General features: G+C 47.7%; 1 pseudogene; it reads left to right on the forward strand.

The window, feature by feature from the left end:
• Positions 1 to 12838: 12838 nt before the first annotated feature.
• LOC102567436 (olfactory receptor 10V1-like) lies at positions 12839 to 15737 on the forward strand (annotated as a pseudogene).
• Positions 15738 to 17023: the final 1286 nt, after the last annotated feature.

Raw genomic sequence — 17023 nt, forward strand, 5'->3', positions numbered from 1 at the left:
AATGCATTTTTTGTGTAATACCATACCTGTGTGTGGGTCAGTGGAGATCGAATCTGGCACCTCTGGAACCTAATGCATGAATCAGTACTGCCTGACCAAAAAGAGCTAGGTCTGTTGGCTGGAGCTCAACCATCCTCCACCTGAGGTGCCACTCTGAATGGGTGTGAAGAGGTATGTGTGCGTTCTCATGGGGCTGGAGCTCCCTTGTGCTTGGCACCTCAGAGGGTACCTCTACACTGTGACAGTAGGGAGCCTGGTATCACTACCTAGCTAATAAGCCCAGCCCACTTGCTTCCACTTTGTGCACATCAGCCCTCTAGGCATCCTCACCACCTCACTTCCAAGATCATACACATAAAGCAGGAATTGGTGTATATGGCTCATTGCTTCATAAGCTCTCTGCTGTTCCTGATGACACCTGAGAGGACTGAAAGGGAAAGCAAGTTAAAGAGGAAGCCAATGTTTTCTGCTTAGTGGGTTTTCCTTCTACTCCTGTAGGCAATTTCAGTTTCTGAGCTCTTGGGTTAGCAGGCCAAGGACAGCCTTCTCCTGAACTGCTCCTGCAGCCTCTGTTCAGGCTCCATGGGATGATGGGAGAAGATCAGGGGACTGCTTCACAACCATAAAGAGGGGACAAGGATATTGCCTGGGCCACCTGTGAAGAAGGGGTTGACCTCAGCTCAGCTTCCTGCTCCCAACACAATGAGGATCAGTGAAAGGGTTATAACGGAGATACAGGATAGAAGGACAGCAGACTCCTTGGCAAATGTGAAGTTCCTGGAGCTACCTAGGAGGACGCAGGCCAAGATGAAGTGGGGTGGGGACAGAGACATTCATCCTGAGTCTCTCCTTGAAGCAGGGGGTTCATCCATGGAGGCACGCATAGATGTTAGAATTGCCTTTCCCAACTGCCCATGGTTCTGAATGTGATAAGTACAACTTACCTGTGTGAAACTCCCCCCCACCCACGCCCCCAAGCCTCTGCCTTTGAGGAGGAAGCTGTGTAAACCACCTAAATCATTCCCTACTAAATAGTGGCTGTCAGCCAGGTGACGCCAATGGAGGATAGAGCAGGGAGGTAACCTGAGCTCCCTAACCTGGCCACATGGAGTCTTGCAAAATGACTACATTATGCTTGAGAGATGGAAAAAAAAACTTTCTCACAATCATTGTTAGGAGCAGTGCCCATGGAGATTGTGGCAGGGCACTGTTTGTGCCTGCCACTTTAAGACCAGAGCCAAGCAGCCAGCAGGTACTTGATTGCGGCAGCTATTTTGACCCTGGCTGCTTATATAAATAGTTCAGTTGCCTGCCAACTGGTTAGGTAGCAATATTGCCTGGCTGTGAGGCTTCTTGGAACACCCTGGAGATAAGGGATGAGCTGTAGAGGATGGATTGGAGGCTCCTGGTCCTGGAGCCTGGTGGGGCTCTCAGTGGTGCAGGAGTCCCCAGGAAATGCCAGGCCAGTTACCACCCTGGTGAAAGGTGGGTTGGGGTGCCTTAATCCCAGCTCCCATAACTGGGTGGGTTCACCCTGAGTAGGGGCCAGAAAGCAGACCCCAGGAGTGAGGGTGGGGCTAGAGACTCTGACCTGATTGAGATAGTACCCTTAACTGGTCCAGGCTGGGGCCAGGACCAGAATGGTGAAAAAGGCTAGGGACCCATGGTGAGGAATGCCCAGAGCTTGGAGTGCCTGGGGTACCTGCCTAGCTTTGGAGGTGGGGCCAGGGCCTGTGTGGCCACAGGTCCTGGGGGAAGGGACCATACCTGAGAAGGGGAAATAGTTTCAGGCAGCTAGTTAGCCTGAATGAGGGTGGGGTAGGCCACTGGCAAGGAGGGATCTAAGAGGGGTCCTGACTAGAGGATTCTGGGGCCCAATGTGGGAGCCGGTGACTAAAAGAACAGCTGGATGCCATTTGTGAGGCATGGGTATGTGTATACTGTGATGTAGGGGAGGTATGGAGCTGCAGATAGTGCCCCCTGGCATCAGGGCAAGAAATGGGCAGCCTTCTGCTTAATTAACAACTATTAATTAAATATCATCAAGGCACAGTGGGAGAGAAGGTGGGCAGTTAGCCCAGGAACAGGTGGTTGGGCTGAAAACAGATCGATGCTGAGAAGGCCCTCCTGTTACAGAGATCTTGAGAGCAGCAAGTAAAGCAAAAGGCTTTGGCAGGAAGCACTTCAATGGCATCACTGCAATCCTGCTACAGCAGATGTAAAATGTAGCTGGAAAGAATGAAAAACAATGACAGGATCCCCAAGTGGGTAGGTGGGAATTAACCACTGCTGAGAACCTCAAAGCTGACTATTGTCCCTCAGCAACATGAGATGATGGGCTGTAGAGGCTTTTGGCTCTAGGGAACCATCTCCAATCCAGCTCTAGGCAAGGTGAGGGCTGATGGGGCACGTGTGGCACATAAAGCCTCTCACTTCTCCATCACTGACTCTGGCCCAGCCCAGCTCTTTGGCTAGAACTGACTGGTGCTGTTTTTGACATGGCAGCAATGCCTAAGAGGCTGCAGCTGCATGGTCTATCCACATGTCACCTCTCTCTCGAGATAGAAGTTGTCATTTCCTTTTGCCGAGTCATTGGTGACTTGTTTGAACCGATTTTACTGAAATCCAGTTCTTACTGAAATCCAGTTCTTACTGAAATCCAGAGCAGCATCCATGTCATCCATACCATCATCATGGTTGGTACTGGCAGACAGGTGTGAGGTATTGTAGCAATGGAAGTGCAGGACTAGACAAATTTTAGCCCTGGAACTAGCATTTTTGCTGCATCCACACTGCAAAAAGAGAGGGTGGTGTGGCTGGATCTGCCACATCCAACACACGCTTTACCTGATAACCCCTGGTGAGTTTACCAGCTCAGGTTCCAAGGGGGATTTGATTGAAATAAAAACCATTTAAATCACTGGTCAGAAAGCCTCAATATAATCATTGTATTAAGATTATATGAAACAACAAGAATGCACTTTTTGTGGAAAACATATTATTCACAACTCAGAGAGAGATGTAGGTTTTCTCTTTAGAAGGTACACACTATACTTTTTAAAGCAGTGATTTATACTGGTACTTTTCAGATTAATTTTGCACCTGTATCAGAAAACTGAATTATGATTTGATTATCTTATTTATCAAAGCTAATTGAAGCAGATATTTGTGCAGTCATTGGGAGGTGAACTATCTCCAATTCGCTACATTAATCATAGATATTTGGGGGTTATTTTTGCCACACTATATTAGGGAGACAAAAACAACTGTCACCAAACCCAAAAGATAATTAAATTGTTTTATTTAACTAAAACAACAAGGTTATGTATTTTGGATATTTTTCTTCAACAACAAACGTATAATCATTTTAACAAAACAAGCATATGTATTTTTGCATTTTTTTTAATAACTATTTTAGTTATAAATGTGTTTTTTAACAAAAATTAAATGGATCATTTCAGCCAGGTTGACATGAGCAACTTAAAATACTGGGTTATGGAGCAAACTCAAGTCTTCACCTTCCTCTTCCCTTTTTGCACACTGTTCAATTTCTTTCTCATACACTTTATCCAGCAATTTGCCTGCTATATCTGCTCTGTTGGGTGGACTGTATCCTGGTTGTAATGACTGAACCATGTCAGTGAAGTATCCGTTCTCAGCCCTACGGAAAGGAGAGTTTTGTTGCATAAACAAACCAAGCAATTTTTTCTATCAGTTACCTCTTATTTTATTCTGCTGGTTCTTATAACAAACTTATCTATGGTTGTTTCTGGATGATGGAGATTTTTCTTTTTCCTACAGGTGATATACATACTATGACATATACATTTGACTGGAACACTGGTATCATTAACACAGGGGTGGGCAAAATATGCCCCGTGGGCCAGATCTGGCCCACCAACTGGCTAGATCTAGCCTGCAGCTGCCCCTGCAATGTTTCACATGGGGCTGGGCCCCACCTGGGCAGCCCACACCTGCACACCCCCAAGTCCCAACCCCAGCCAGCATGCAGCTTTTGGTGAGGCTGTTCCCAGGGCAGCAACAGCCAGCTGGATGTTCCTCTGCTCCCATTGCCTCCCAGCAGGAACTGCTGGGCTGAAGCCCCCCCCCCCCCCCCCCCAATACCTGGAGGTTGCAGCAGGGGCAGGAGGAGGAGTGGCCACTGGAGACAAGGAGCAGAGCAGCACCCCGTCGGCTGCAGCCACATCTGGAACAGTCTTTCCAGAAGCTGTGCACTGGTTGGGGCAGGTGGTACTATACTACTCCTCTCGCCTCCAGCTGCAACTCCTGCTCCTACCACACCACCCCAGGCAGGTGGGTGGGAGGAAGCTTTAGTGGAAGGTCCAGTGCATGGAGATCCAGCTCCTGGCCCATCTGCTCTGCCCACCCACAGGGGTTGCTCATCAAGCTGAGTGGGTGAAAGGTGGCCCAGAGCTGGGCAGAAACCTCCCACTGAAGCTTCCCACCCACTCACCCAAAGCAGCATGATGAGGTAGAGGTAGGAGCAGCTGCAGCTTCCCAGCCACTCTATCTCTGCTGCACCACTCTACTTTGCCTGGATGGTGGGGCTCAAAGGGTAATAATCACTCAGTGTCTAGTTGGCAGCCGGTATCAAGTAGAGTGCCCCAGGGGTTGCTCTTGGGGCTGGTTTTGTTCAATATCTTCATCAGCAACCTGGAAGATGGGATGGATTGAACCCTCAGCAAGTTTGCAGATGACACCTAGACTGGAGGAGTAGTAGGTATACTGGAGGATAGGGCTAGGATTCAGAGAGACCTCCCTCAACAAATTGGAGGATTCAATCAAAAGAAATCTCATGATGTTCAATAAGGACATGTGTAAAGCCCTGCATTTATGACAGAACAATCCCATGCATTACTACAGGCTGAGGACCAACTGGCTAAGCAACAGCTCTGCAGAAAAGGACCTGGGGGTTAGTGGACAATATGTTGAATATGAGCCAGCAGTGTGCCCTTGTTGCCACGAAGACTTACAGCACACTGGGCTACGTTAGTGGGAACTTTGCCAGCAGATTGAGGGAAGTGATTCTTCTTCTTTAGCAATGGTGAGGCCACATCTGGAGTACTATGTGCAGTTTTGGGCCCTGCGCTAAAGAAAGGATATAGACAAATTGGAGAAGAGTCCAGCAGAGGGCAATGAAATGGCTAGGGGGCTGCAACACATAATGAGGAGAGTCTGAGGGAACTGGGCTTATTTAGTTTGGGGAAAAGAAGACTGAGGGGGGATTTAATAGAAACCTTCAACTACCTGAAGATCCAGTTTAGCTTCCAAAGAGGATGAAGCAAGACTGTTCCCGGGTAGTGGCATATGACAGAAAAAGGAGCAGCGATAACAAGCTGTACCAAGGGAAGTTTAAGATAGATATTAGGAAAAACTTTCTCACTAGGAGGATAGTAAAACACTGGAACAGGTTACTCAGAGAGGTGGTGGAAACTCCATCCTTGGAAGTTTTCAAGACCTGGCTAAACAAAGCCTTAGCTGGGATGATATATTTGGTGATGGTCCTGCTTTGAGCAGGAGGTTGGACTAAATGGCCTCCTGAGGTCCTTTCCAGCCCCAGTTTTCCATGATTTTAGGATTCTATGTTAGACAAGCTTTCAGACACCTGGAAAAGGGCATTTTATGTCCGAAAGTTGTCTAACATCTTCTCCAGCTATAAAGACAGTCTAAGAAAATATTACCAAACAAATCATGCTCAACTGGCTTTGGCATTTTGAAGTGAGAGAAGAGGGCCACTAGAGGACAGCAGCATACAGGGAATGAGACCTGAGGCCACCTGCTTTTTGCCTGAAGCTGAGAATTGCTTAAGCTTGACTTTCTGAGATTCCAAAGAGTTCAATTTTTAACTCTTGGTGCTTCCCTGAGCCCCAGGGTGCTGTCGTGTCATTATCCTCTCCCTTTCCCTCCCCATCTCAAATGACTTCCCTCAGGGTCTCTGAATGGTATAAAGAAGGTTCAGATATAGAGGAGCAGCATCAGAGTAGGTATGGGGTAGGGAGCAGTATGCTGGCTCCCGGGGTTCAGGGGATGGGCACATCGTTTTACCATCATTAGTTCCCTACACTTTATGTTGGCTTCTGGGACTGAAAAGCTGGAGAACAATGGTCAAGGCAGTTTTTACTGTACAGGCATGGGTTCAGAGCACCAAGTCAGGGACCCCCAGGTGAGCAAATGTGTTGTGCTCTTCCTCCTTTGTGTGTCTCTCTCCTACTTCGCTTTTTCCTTCAGCTCTTAATTCCCTGTGTTTGGGACCACATCAGTGCCAAAAAGTACCCACCTTATTTAGTAACAGGTCCTGCATATGCATGTCGGACAGGCAGGCCCTCTAATACACCTCCCTGGTTCCTACCAAGCTGGGTCCAGTCTAGCCCCATATCCTGTCTAAGGCATTTAGATGGTCTCCATCACTCTAGGCTGTGGATGCCTCACAAAGTTTAATGTGTTCATTCTCGCCATACCCCTGAGAAGTAGTGAAGTGCTTTTATCTTGCTGTACAGGTGGTGGAACTAAGTCACAGGGAAGCTACACGACTTGCCCAAGTTCATTGAGGGAGTCTGTGGCAAAGCAGAGAGTTGAACTCTGGTTTCTCAAATGCTAGGTTAATGCTCTGAATGCTGGATGGTTCTACTGTGACAATGGCCCATGCCAGTTTCTGCAGAGGAAGGTGCAAGAAATGTTGTGGCTGTGGGATGACCCACTCCCAGGAAAAGCACATTCTACCCCTCAATAATTAAATCAGTTATACCATTATGAAATACTTTATTTTGATTTTTAGCTGAGATTTTCAAAGTAGCCTAAGCAGTTAGGAGCCTGATAGGTATTAAATGAGAGCTGGGTGCCTTCTTCCCTGTTGTTCCATTAAAACATCTCAGCTTTTATGTGCATTACTGTAACTCTAAAAAATTTTGCAGAAGATAGGGCAGAGTGGCACCCTAGAGACTAACTAGTTTGGACAGCTATAAGCTTTTGTAAGCAACAGCTTGGTTCATTAGATGCTCTGGATATTTTTGTTTTGCATGCATACCTCACCAGTTTTTGCAGTCCCCTCACAAACTCTTGGTTTTTTGGCACTGAGGCCCAGGGGCCAAAGGCACATCACATGAATAAAATATGCCTGCGGAATTTGGCAATTTTCAGTTTCCCAGATTTGGCCCTCGCTCTTCTGTTATGAGAACATGAGCAGAAGATTCCTATTTCCCATCTCTAGACCATTCACTGCTCTGTGTACTTTCTCTAGTTCTCAATTTCTAGCTTCTCCAGATGCTTTCCAAGTATCTATGCCTCTTGACATTCTGATTTCCTGTGTCTGAAGCTCTTCAAATCCTGCCATATCCTGAAAGCAGAACCCCAGAAATTATGTAGCTTTCCCCTCATATTCCTGGAAGTTATGGTTAAGGAACATAGGACTGGAAAAGGACCTCCTAAGTCCCTGAGCTTTGCCCTCTGCTGCTGCAAGCTCTTGCAGGCAATTATATCAAATGATTCCTTTTATCAACTGATCAAGCTTCATCTTAAAGAGTACACAACTTGTCCTCTCCTCTCCTCTCCACTTCAGGTTCCTTTACCATCATGATAATAGTATTTCAGTGCCTTCTAATAAAGCATTGATAAAATGACCATGAGTTGGCTTGTAAAGTATCTTTCTTTCTCTCATCTTCTTGCCAAAAGCAAAATTATATGTACAGTGAAGTCCTCTGTTTCTGTACAGCATTGGTTTAATTTACACACTGCTCTATGTTTATGGTAGTGGAAACAGGTCAAAGAAGCATGTCTTGCACTTTGAGCAGAAGGGGTGAAGTTTGTCCAGTATCTTTAATGTCCCTGCTGAGCATATACACAGAGAGAATACATTCTCTAAAAAAATATTATGAACTGTTTTTATTACGGATTAGTTGGATGTTGAAAAACTGGTTGGCTAAATCATTCTCCCATCCCTTCCCCCATTACTATTTCTAAATCTGCATCCCACCTGTTAATCATGTTAGTCTAAACACCCCAGTACTGTGCTTCACATTTTATAAGCCTGAAAAGGGAAATTAGTAAAGCTACAGACCCTTAATTTGGGGGTCTAGCGTTAAGTTCCTGTTCAGATGGTGCCTGCAGCTGTTCGTGGGTGCAGGAGGCATAAATGGAATGCCTTCACACTTCTAGTATGGTTTATACAGGAATGATCCTAACTTGAGCAGGTAGTAGGATGTCCTAAGGTCCCTTTTAGCCCTATTCTTTTATGATTCTATAAGGCAAGGCACTGGGTTCCTCTCTCGCCTGAAGTTCAGGTGACTCAGGCATGTCCCCCTGAACTTACATTGGCCCATAAGTTTGTCTCAAGTTAGGTTTCAAATTGAAATAGTGAATAAATTTTGTTTTCTGAGGGATCTTCTTTGACACCTCATTCTAATTCTAATAACCCTACCCTTTCCATCCTGCTCCCCAAAATCAGAAACAAAAGCATCTCCCAAGTAGACTCTGGACCCCAAAATGGGGAAGAGTCCATGAGACTTCCTGAAGTCAACAATAAGCATGACTATTGCTATTGAAGAAGGTACTCTATGTAGCCCTCATGTACTCAATAAACATGGGTGTAATCTTTGTTAATTATGGGCTGAAATTCCCCTATTGCAGGCAGCACAAGTGTTACACTGGAACTTTGTCTTTGGGGAGAATTTTTCCAATTGTTCCCATGTGAGGGTCTCCCACTCTCTGTATCTGATATGATATGGTTAAGGGTATGACAACAGATAAGCCCACCCTCTACTTGTAGGTCTAGCACAGGGATGGGCAAAATACGGTCCGGGGGCTGGATCCAGCCCACTGGGCCATTCTAACTGGCCCGCGGGACCCCTAAAAAATTTAGAAAATTAGTATTTATTTGCCCCTGGCTGCCTGTCAAAGATGACAGGAGACGGGGGCAGTAGGACCCAGGGGAAGCCAGTGGCAGGAGCCAGCAGCAAGGCCTGCCCAGCCCCCCTCTCCAACCAGAAGCCCCTGCCTAGAACCAGAGAGGGAAATGCAGCCCTCAACAGCTTGCCAAAACTCAGTAAGTGGCCCTCTGCCTGAAATAATTGCCCACCCTTGGTCTAGCAGCACTTGCTTTTGATCTCTTGATACCTAATTCTACTCCACTGAGGTTAACAGGAATTTCACCATTTGTGTTGGATGTAGGATTCAGTCTTAGAAAGAGATAAAAGGGCTACTCCAGCTATAAATTTTATGCTCTGTAAATATGGGATTCCCATCCCCTGGTGACATCAGATATTTTCAGCATTCATAGCTTTGTTGGCTCAAACCAACATACCAGGTGGCAGATATCAGGTGACTGTCAAATCACTATGGGGCCATGAGAATCTTACTTGATCAGAACAATGATCCATTTAGTCCAGTGTCCTGACTCCACATTGGCTAGGGCATTAAAGGAATGTATAAGAGATCCTAAATCAGGCATGCAAAAGACATTTTTAGAAGGGGTAATTGCTTCCTAACTCATTCACAGAGAAGTTAGCCTATGCCAAAAAACAAGGAAGCTTATATTCCCTATTATTTCCCATCTCCTATACCTGTGATACCTTTATGCTCTGTGTAAATGCCTAGTCCTTATTTGAAAACCAATATGCTCCAGGCGTTATTTCTGGGCAGTGAGTTCCGAGGGCTAGTTGCACAAGGAATGGAAAGTGAATCGCTCCGTTCAGTTTAAAATTTCCTATTTTCTGGTTTCTTTCGGTCTCCCTCTTGATTCCAGCATTGCAAGACAGGTTGGAAGTGGTTAGGCCTCCCTTCAGCTTTCTCTATGGTAAATACAAAGGAAGGAGTTAGCTTAGCAGTCTTGTCCTTTTCTTTCCTAATTGTTCCCTTTCACTCCCACTTCCTATCTGATCTGTTACTTTTCTCTTGTAGCTTGTCACCATGCGGAAATTTACTGGCCTAGTCAAGCTGGTATTCCTTCCCATGTGCACAATGTTATCCTGATAGACATATTGGTGTCTATTAGTTGAAGCTGTTCCTCCCAGCAGGGTTTTTTTTTGTTTTACCTTGGATTTCACCTGCCATCTTGTAGCTAAACGTTTTACTCTGTTTGGCCCCTCTGAAGTTCCTTATTGTCTTCCAGATGTATAATAAATATGTTAAAGAATGAGAGTTTTGTTGCAGAACCAGCTTCTGACCTGTAGCCATGAAAAAAAATTAATTTTATTTTTACCCTTTTGCATTTTTTAGCCAGTTTCTGATCCACAACTATATTTATTTTTCAGCCCAGCACTGTCTGGCTTCCTGAGTAGCCTTTTCCCCAAAGCTGCTTGCAAGTCCAAATCTATAACATCAGACAGTTCTCCTTTAGCCAGCATTTTACTGACCTCCTAAAATAAGTGTAATAGATTAGAGTGGCCCCATTTTTTCGTTATGGAAGTTGTGTTGGTTTGTCTAATATTCTGTTGATCTGTATGCTTTTTCATTCGCTTTCATGATTGTTTTAACCAGCTTTCCCAGCCCTGGCATAATTCTAGTCTATAATTCTTTGAAATCACTATCATGAGTTCCCCATTAGATCAGCTAAATTCATATTTAATTAACAACTTCTTTCATCAGGTCCTTTGAGTGCTTTTGTTTCTACAGTTCAGTTTTAGTGACTTCTTGCTAATTAGTTTATCAGTCTCTCTTCAATACCTCAACTGTAACACCTTAATTTCTGACAAAACCTCATTTTTGTCTGGTAAGAGTAGTAGGTATCTCTCAAAATTGCTCTCATAAGCATTACATTAATGAAAGTAGATAGCTTTGCAATAAAGTCTTTCTTTTCCAAAATTACTCCCTTTCCCTCTTCCAGCTGACCCACAAATTCTATTTCAACTCTCTGCCTCTGCCTCTCTCTCTCTCTCTCTCTCTATATACACACACACACATATATGGGCGGATTTACTGACATAGCTATGCTAATGTAATTATACTAGGATTACCATATTTCCAGTTCCAAAAAAGAGGACACCTGTTGGGGAGAAGCAGGGGTTGGGAGGGCTATATGATAGTGGGGTGCGGGGGGCAGTTTTTAACTGTTACAGTAAATAACAAGTGTTATTGCCTCCGAAATTAAACGTAAAATTAAAATAAAGCCACAGTGCCCCTCTAGCCCTGCCCGTGCCCCCCACTCCCTACCTATAGCCCCTCTGGACCCCAAGACCATGCTGGTGCCCCTCACTCCAAACCCACATCCCACTGGTATTGCCAGTGCCCCATACCCCTGATCCACAGTCCCCCATCCTCCCGGTGCCTCTCACTCCCAAGCCACACCCCGCCCTAGGCCCTGCCAATGTCCCTTGCTCCCACCCTGCCCCGAGCACTGCCAGAGGGGAGCCCCAGCTGCTCCCATCCCAACTGGGCTGGAGTGTAGCAGCTGCAGCAGCTCTGATTCGTGCAGGCAGTGGCAGAATGAATCCAGCCCCGATGCGGGCTGGAGACAGGAGGGGGGGAGACCTATGGCACCCCCCTGCCCTGGGCTAGGGCTGCTGTGGTATGCCAGGCAGTCTGGCCATGGTCCCTCCCAGGCAGCATCTCTGGGCTGCCCTACCTTTGTGAACGAGGGCACTAGCCCTGGTCCCACCACCCTGGCCACACAATTCCCTGCTGCCCCTGAAAGCCCCCCCCTACACCTTGTTCCCCTGCTGGAGGGGCAGGCACCTCCCCTTCCTCCCCATGACCTGCTGCAGCTTCAGTGCCCGGCCACCTTTCCCCAGCTCCCGCAGGCACCTGCCACCCCACCTCTTGCACATATCCCCTATACACCCCATTGCCACAGACACGCGGGCACACACACATTCATGCATGCACACACATGCACATGCTCCCTTCCCCCCACCACAGTCCCCAAGCCCTGGTCCTCCAACCCTTGTTCCACATAGATTTACCTGCATCCAGCTGCTGGTGCTGCTCCCACCACTCTGCCTGGCTGTATGCCAGTTACCCCCAGGCAGCCCCTTGCAAGCTGGAAGGCTAACAGCCTGCAAGGGGGAACCCTCAGTTTCCTCCTTTAAAGAGGAAAATCCGTGTTTTTCTGCAGGAAATGGAAAACCCAGATCCCTGGCAAACACACACACTGCTAGGGCAAGCCAGGAAATGCAGTTCTACAAGCATCAAGGCTGAAAAAGGACTAGCTAGCAGAGCCAAATCCGAGACATTTGTTCATATTTCAAATAACTGCCCAAATGGAGATCAGAGGACCCAAAAAGAGGGCATATCTGGGAAAACCTGGATGTATGGTAACCTGTACTAGGGTAGCAAGGCTGGCATAACTTCCCATATGGATGCTCTTATCTTAGAATAGGAGTGCCTTTTTTCTGGTTCAGTTAATACTGCTTTCAAGACACAAACTGGGGCAGGGGAAACTCACTCTAACTCCTGGATCAGAGTGTCTGCTTCAAAAATTATACCAGTATAGTTGCACCAGTATGGGGTAGCTACACTGGTAAATTTCCCCACGTAGGTCAATCCTCAGGGTTTCGGCTTCTGGCATAATTAAAGCATTTCTTGTTTTTAGGTCTTTAGCTGTTTGCTGTAGAAACTCCTTCCCAGCTTCTATAATTTCCTTTCTGCTCTTTTACCCAGCAAACAGTATCTCCCTTTCTATGGGAGTTCAGTCTATTAGACTCAAAGTCTATCTACTTCAGTGTCTTCTTTCCTGCACTAATTGACACCCAGTGTTTCAAAGGAAGGTGTGAGAACCCCACAGGAGGCTTTTAGTGAATAATCTGCCCTTCTTGAAAGTCCCATTCTCACCCCTAGTAGTTGATTGGCTCCTGTGGTGCTGGAGTTTGGGTTTTAGTTACTGGATAGCATGATCCTGTGGGAAGTATAACTAGAGGGGGAGATACCCACTATCCATTTATGCTCTAGTATGGTTTTCAAAACTGAGCCTAACTGGTCACTGTAAAAGCACCACAAAAGGAGAGATCAGTGCTGTTCTTCCTTGCAGAGATGCTGATGACCTTTCCCAGCACTTCCCATGGGCATGGGTTCCATTATCGCTCCAAAAAGAAGGCCTTAAATGTTGCCTGGCAGGATGGTCCCCACCAAACACCTCGGCAGCTAACCCTACTTTGTGCCATCCTCTTATGGTTAAAAAGTGTTTCCTGATGCTGAATTCCTGTTACTGAATGGGGATGTTGTGCACTGCAGTAGGATTATCTCTGTTTGCTCTGCCCTTGGTGCCCAGTTACTATAATTCTTCCCTTCACCTCTTTTCTCTCTGCAGGTCCTGTGTGCTGGTTTCACAGGGAATGAAAACAACACTGGGCTGATACAGTTCCACTTCCATCCCTTCTCAACCTTGCCCAAAGTGCAGTTGCTGATTTTTGTAGCTTTCTTGCTCATGTACCTACTCAGCCTCTGTGGCAATGCCGCCGTTGCAGTCATTGTCTGCACCAACTGCTCCCTCCACACCCCCGTGTACTTCTTCCTGGCCAACCTGGCAGTGCTGGAGATCTGCTACTCTTCTGTCATCGCCCCCTTGGCCCTGGCCAACCTCCTGTATGGGAGGAAGGCGACCATCTCCCTTGCTGGCTGTGGCACCCAGATGTTCTTCTTTGTTTTCCTGGGTGGGGCTGACTGCATTCTCCTGGCTGTCATGGCTTTTGACCGGTATGTGGCCATCTGCCACCCACTGCGTTATGCTCTCATTATGAGCTGGATGGTCTGTGTGCACTTCATCACAGGGTCACTGGTGCTAGGGTTCCTGTTAGCCCTGCAGCTGACAGTCTTGATCTTTCGCCTGCCATTCTGCAGCGCCAACTAAATAAACCACTTTTTCTGTGACATTCCTGTCCTGCAGCTGGCTTGCAGTGACACACATGTCCACCAGGCTGCCCTCTTCATTGTGAGTGTCATGATTCTGACTGTCCCCTTCCTGTTCATCTGCATTTCTTATGTCTTCATTGTGGCCGCTGTGGTGAGCATGTTTGTTATTACCCTGAAATAGAATAGTTTTCTGATAGCATGCTGTTAGGTTAACAATAATTTGGATTATTAAGAAGTATTAGCTTTACAGCTGAATACAAGGCATGACCTGTGGCCTAGCAATGCAGCTGACCACAAGGCAGAATGATAGCTAAGCCTTTGCTTGTGTCAAGTAATCATTTTAACTGTATTAAGCATTTTCTGAGTTAAAAAGTGGATCTGTGTCTGTGTGCTGAAAAATCAGCTACAGCAAGAAGTAAGATAAGACAGGGAAGCCATTGTTCTGGGTGCAGTGGTTGCGTCCTTGAGAAGTATCTACTACTGTGTAAGTTTTTGCTAACATATTATAATGTTACTGTTACTTAACTTTTAGCTTTTAAAAAGTGCTAGTTCAGCTTAATAGAAATATGCTGTTACAAAGATTTGTAAAGCACCGCCCAAGTATTGCTTTTGTTAACCCTGTAAGTCTTGCCTTATTGTAATAGGTATAAAAGATCGCCTCACCCTTTAGGGGGGGCCATTTTGCCTCTTTGCTGGTTTAATTGTCATTGCTCGAGCAAATATACTGCAGTAAACCTTTACCCGTGGTTGTCTGGTTCCTATGCAGCTAGACAATGAACCCCAGGGAGTTTTCTCCCACCACACTGCCATCCTGAGAATCCGCTCTGCGGCCGGTCAGCACCGGGCCTTCTCCACCTGCTCCTCCCACCTGACCATCGTCCTCCTGTAGTACGGCTGCTGCAGCTTCATCTACCTGCACCCCAGCTCCAGCTACTCCCCACAACAAGGCCGGGTGGTGTCTGTGGTCTACACTTTTGTCACTCCCATTCTGAACCCCCGATCTACAGCATGAGGAACAAGGAGCTGAAGGAAGCCCTGAGCCGAGTGCTGGGAAGGACAGTGATACCCCAAAATAAGTGATGACTTTGGGCCACTGGTCAATAAATGATACCCCCTTCAGAGATACCTGTGCACTGAGGGCATGGCTTCTAGTCTGCCTCCAGGTGGAAGGGACTGCATTGCATGACAACCTGGGTAACCAGGACTGATGAATTTCAGTGAGTGGTTACCAGGGATCCTGGTTTTCTCTGTTTAGAAATCCAAAATTATCTGTAAAAACTCAAAATTCTCTGATTAAGCCCCCCAAATCTGTGTTTTTCCATGATTAAAATTAAAGGCCACTACATCAGATATCAGGTATCAGATGAGCACAATATTTTCATAGATTTTAGGGTTGGAAGGGACCTATCAAGTCTGACCCCCTGCTCTGGGCAGGAAAGAGTGCTGGGGTCAGATGACCCCAGCCAGGTGTTTGTCCTATCTCTTTTTAAATACCTCTAAGGAAGGGGACAGCACCACCTCCCTTGGAAACGTATTCCATATTTTGACAACTCTCACTGTAAAGAATTTTTTCCTGATGTCCAGTCTGAATTTGCTCTCCTTCAGTTAGTGGCCATTGTTTCTAGTTACCCCGATGGGCACCCTGGTAAACATTGTATCCCATTTCCTTCTGTGTCCCCCCCTCCCGATGAGTTTGTAGATGCCCACAAGATCACCTCTCAGCCTTCTTTTGCGGAGGCTAAGGATATTCAGGTCCCTCAATTGGTCCTCATAGAGTTTTTCCTGTAGACCTTTAACCAAATGGGTCACCCTCCTCTGAACCCTTTCTAGGTTATCTACATCCCTCCTGACATTTTATTTATATATCTAGAGTTTTAATGCAATTTGGAAGCCTGCTAGAGCTTCAATCATTATAATAAAATACATTCCAAATACCTATATATTTTGGTGCTTGATTTTGGTTTTTTATCATAGAAATCAGAGCTCTCTCTGCCCCCTTCGCTCACCAGGACGTGGGTCCAACTGCAGCCATTCCCACAGCTGCTTTGTGGTGCTAAGCACCACTTGCATGCTGGTGCCCTGCCCCTGCTATTGCCCCTTACACCCCACCCACAGCCCTGCCAGTGCCCATCACTCCTGACCCACAGTCCATGCATGCCCCGCACTTGATCCCTCCCTCCCAGTAGCAGCTACTACCCTGGCACTAGGCATGGATCGTGCTGCAGCCATCCCGCCTGCTGCTTTGTTGCTCTGAGCAATGCTGGCCTCTGCTGTTCTGCTCCTCACACCTGTGCCCAGTCCCTAGTGGTCCCCATGCCCTTCCTGGGAAACCCTTGCCTGGGGCTCAGGAACTGGGCTGGGTGTGTCGCTGGCTGGGCAAGCCCCTTCCCTTCTAGGCCAACCTCCCCATACACAGGCTGCTTCAGTGAGCCGGGGGGCTCCAGGCCCGGCTCTGGAGGCTGCTTCTACCCGGAGTGCACCCCCCACCCCCTTACACAACCATGGGCCCCCTGCTGCCACCCCCAGTCCATCACGCACACACATAGACCCTGCTGCCACCTCCTCCCCTCCCTCTCCTGGTCCTTTACAACCCCCCTGAGTGGCTCCTGCAACCAGAACCCCCTGGGGCTGGCAAGGCTGGCAAAGCCCCAGGCTAGGCATGGCAGCATGCGGGATTGCCTTTCCACTCCTCCCCCCGGCCTCCCCTCTCCTCCCCTCCTTGTGCCCCACCACGCAGTACGCCCCAGCCACCGCCTCCAGTGCTAGCCCCAGCAGAGCTGCTAGTAGCCACCATAGCTGCAAGCTGGCGGGATGGGGTATGGTAGTGCAGTGAGCAGCAGATGGGCAACGCTCACTCCCAGCACCCTGGCCCCGGCTCTGGGTAACACCCCAGCTGGGCAGCACCCACGGCCCCAGCCCTGCCCTGAGGGGCCTGGGCTAGTGGGCAGAAGCACAGCATGCGCTCTCGCCTTCCCTCTCGCACTGAGCTGCTGCCACTGCTGCCCCAGCTGGGCAGTGCCCCCAGCCCTAGCCCAACTGGGGTGAGCCATAGGGGGAAGAGGCAACCCCTACCCACCCTGGCCTCGGTCTGTGGCACAGGACAGGGTGATTGCCACACACATCCCTGAGCTGCCTCCTACCCACCCTACCAGCTCTCCCTTCATGCCCCATTCCCCTAGCAGCATGACCCTCACCTGGCCCACAGGGCCTTCCCCGGCCCTTCCAG

This window comes from Alligator mississippiensis, chromosome 2 (genome assembly GCF_030867095.1).
Source record: "Alligator mississippiensis isolate rAllMis1 chromosome 2, rAllMis1, whole genome shotgun sequence".
In the NCBI taxonomy this organism is placed as follows: Eukaryota; Metazoa; Chordata; order Crocodylia; family Alligatoridae; genus Alligator; species Alligator mississippiensis.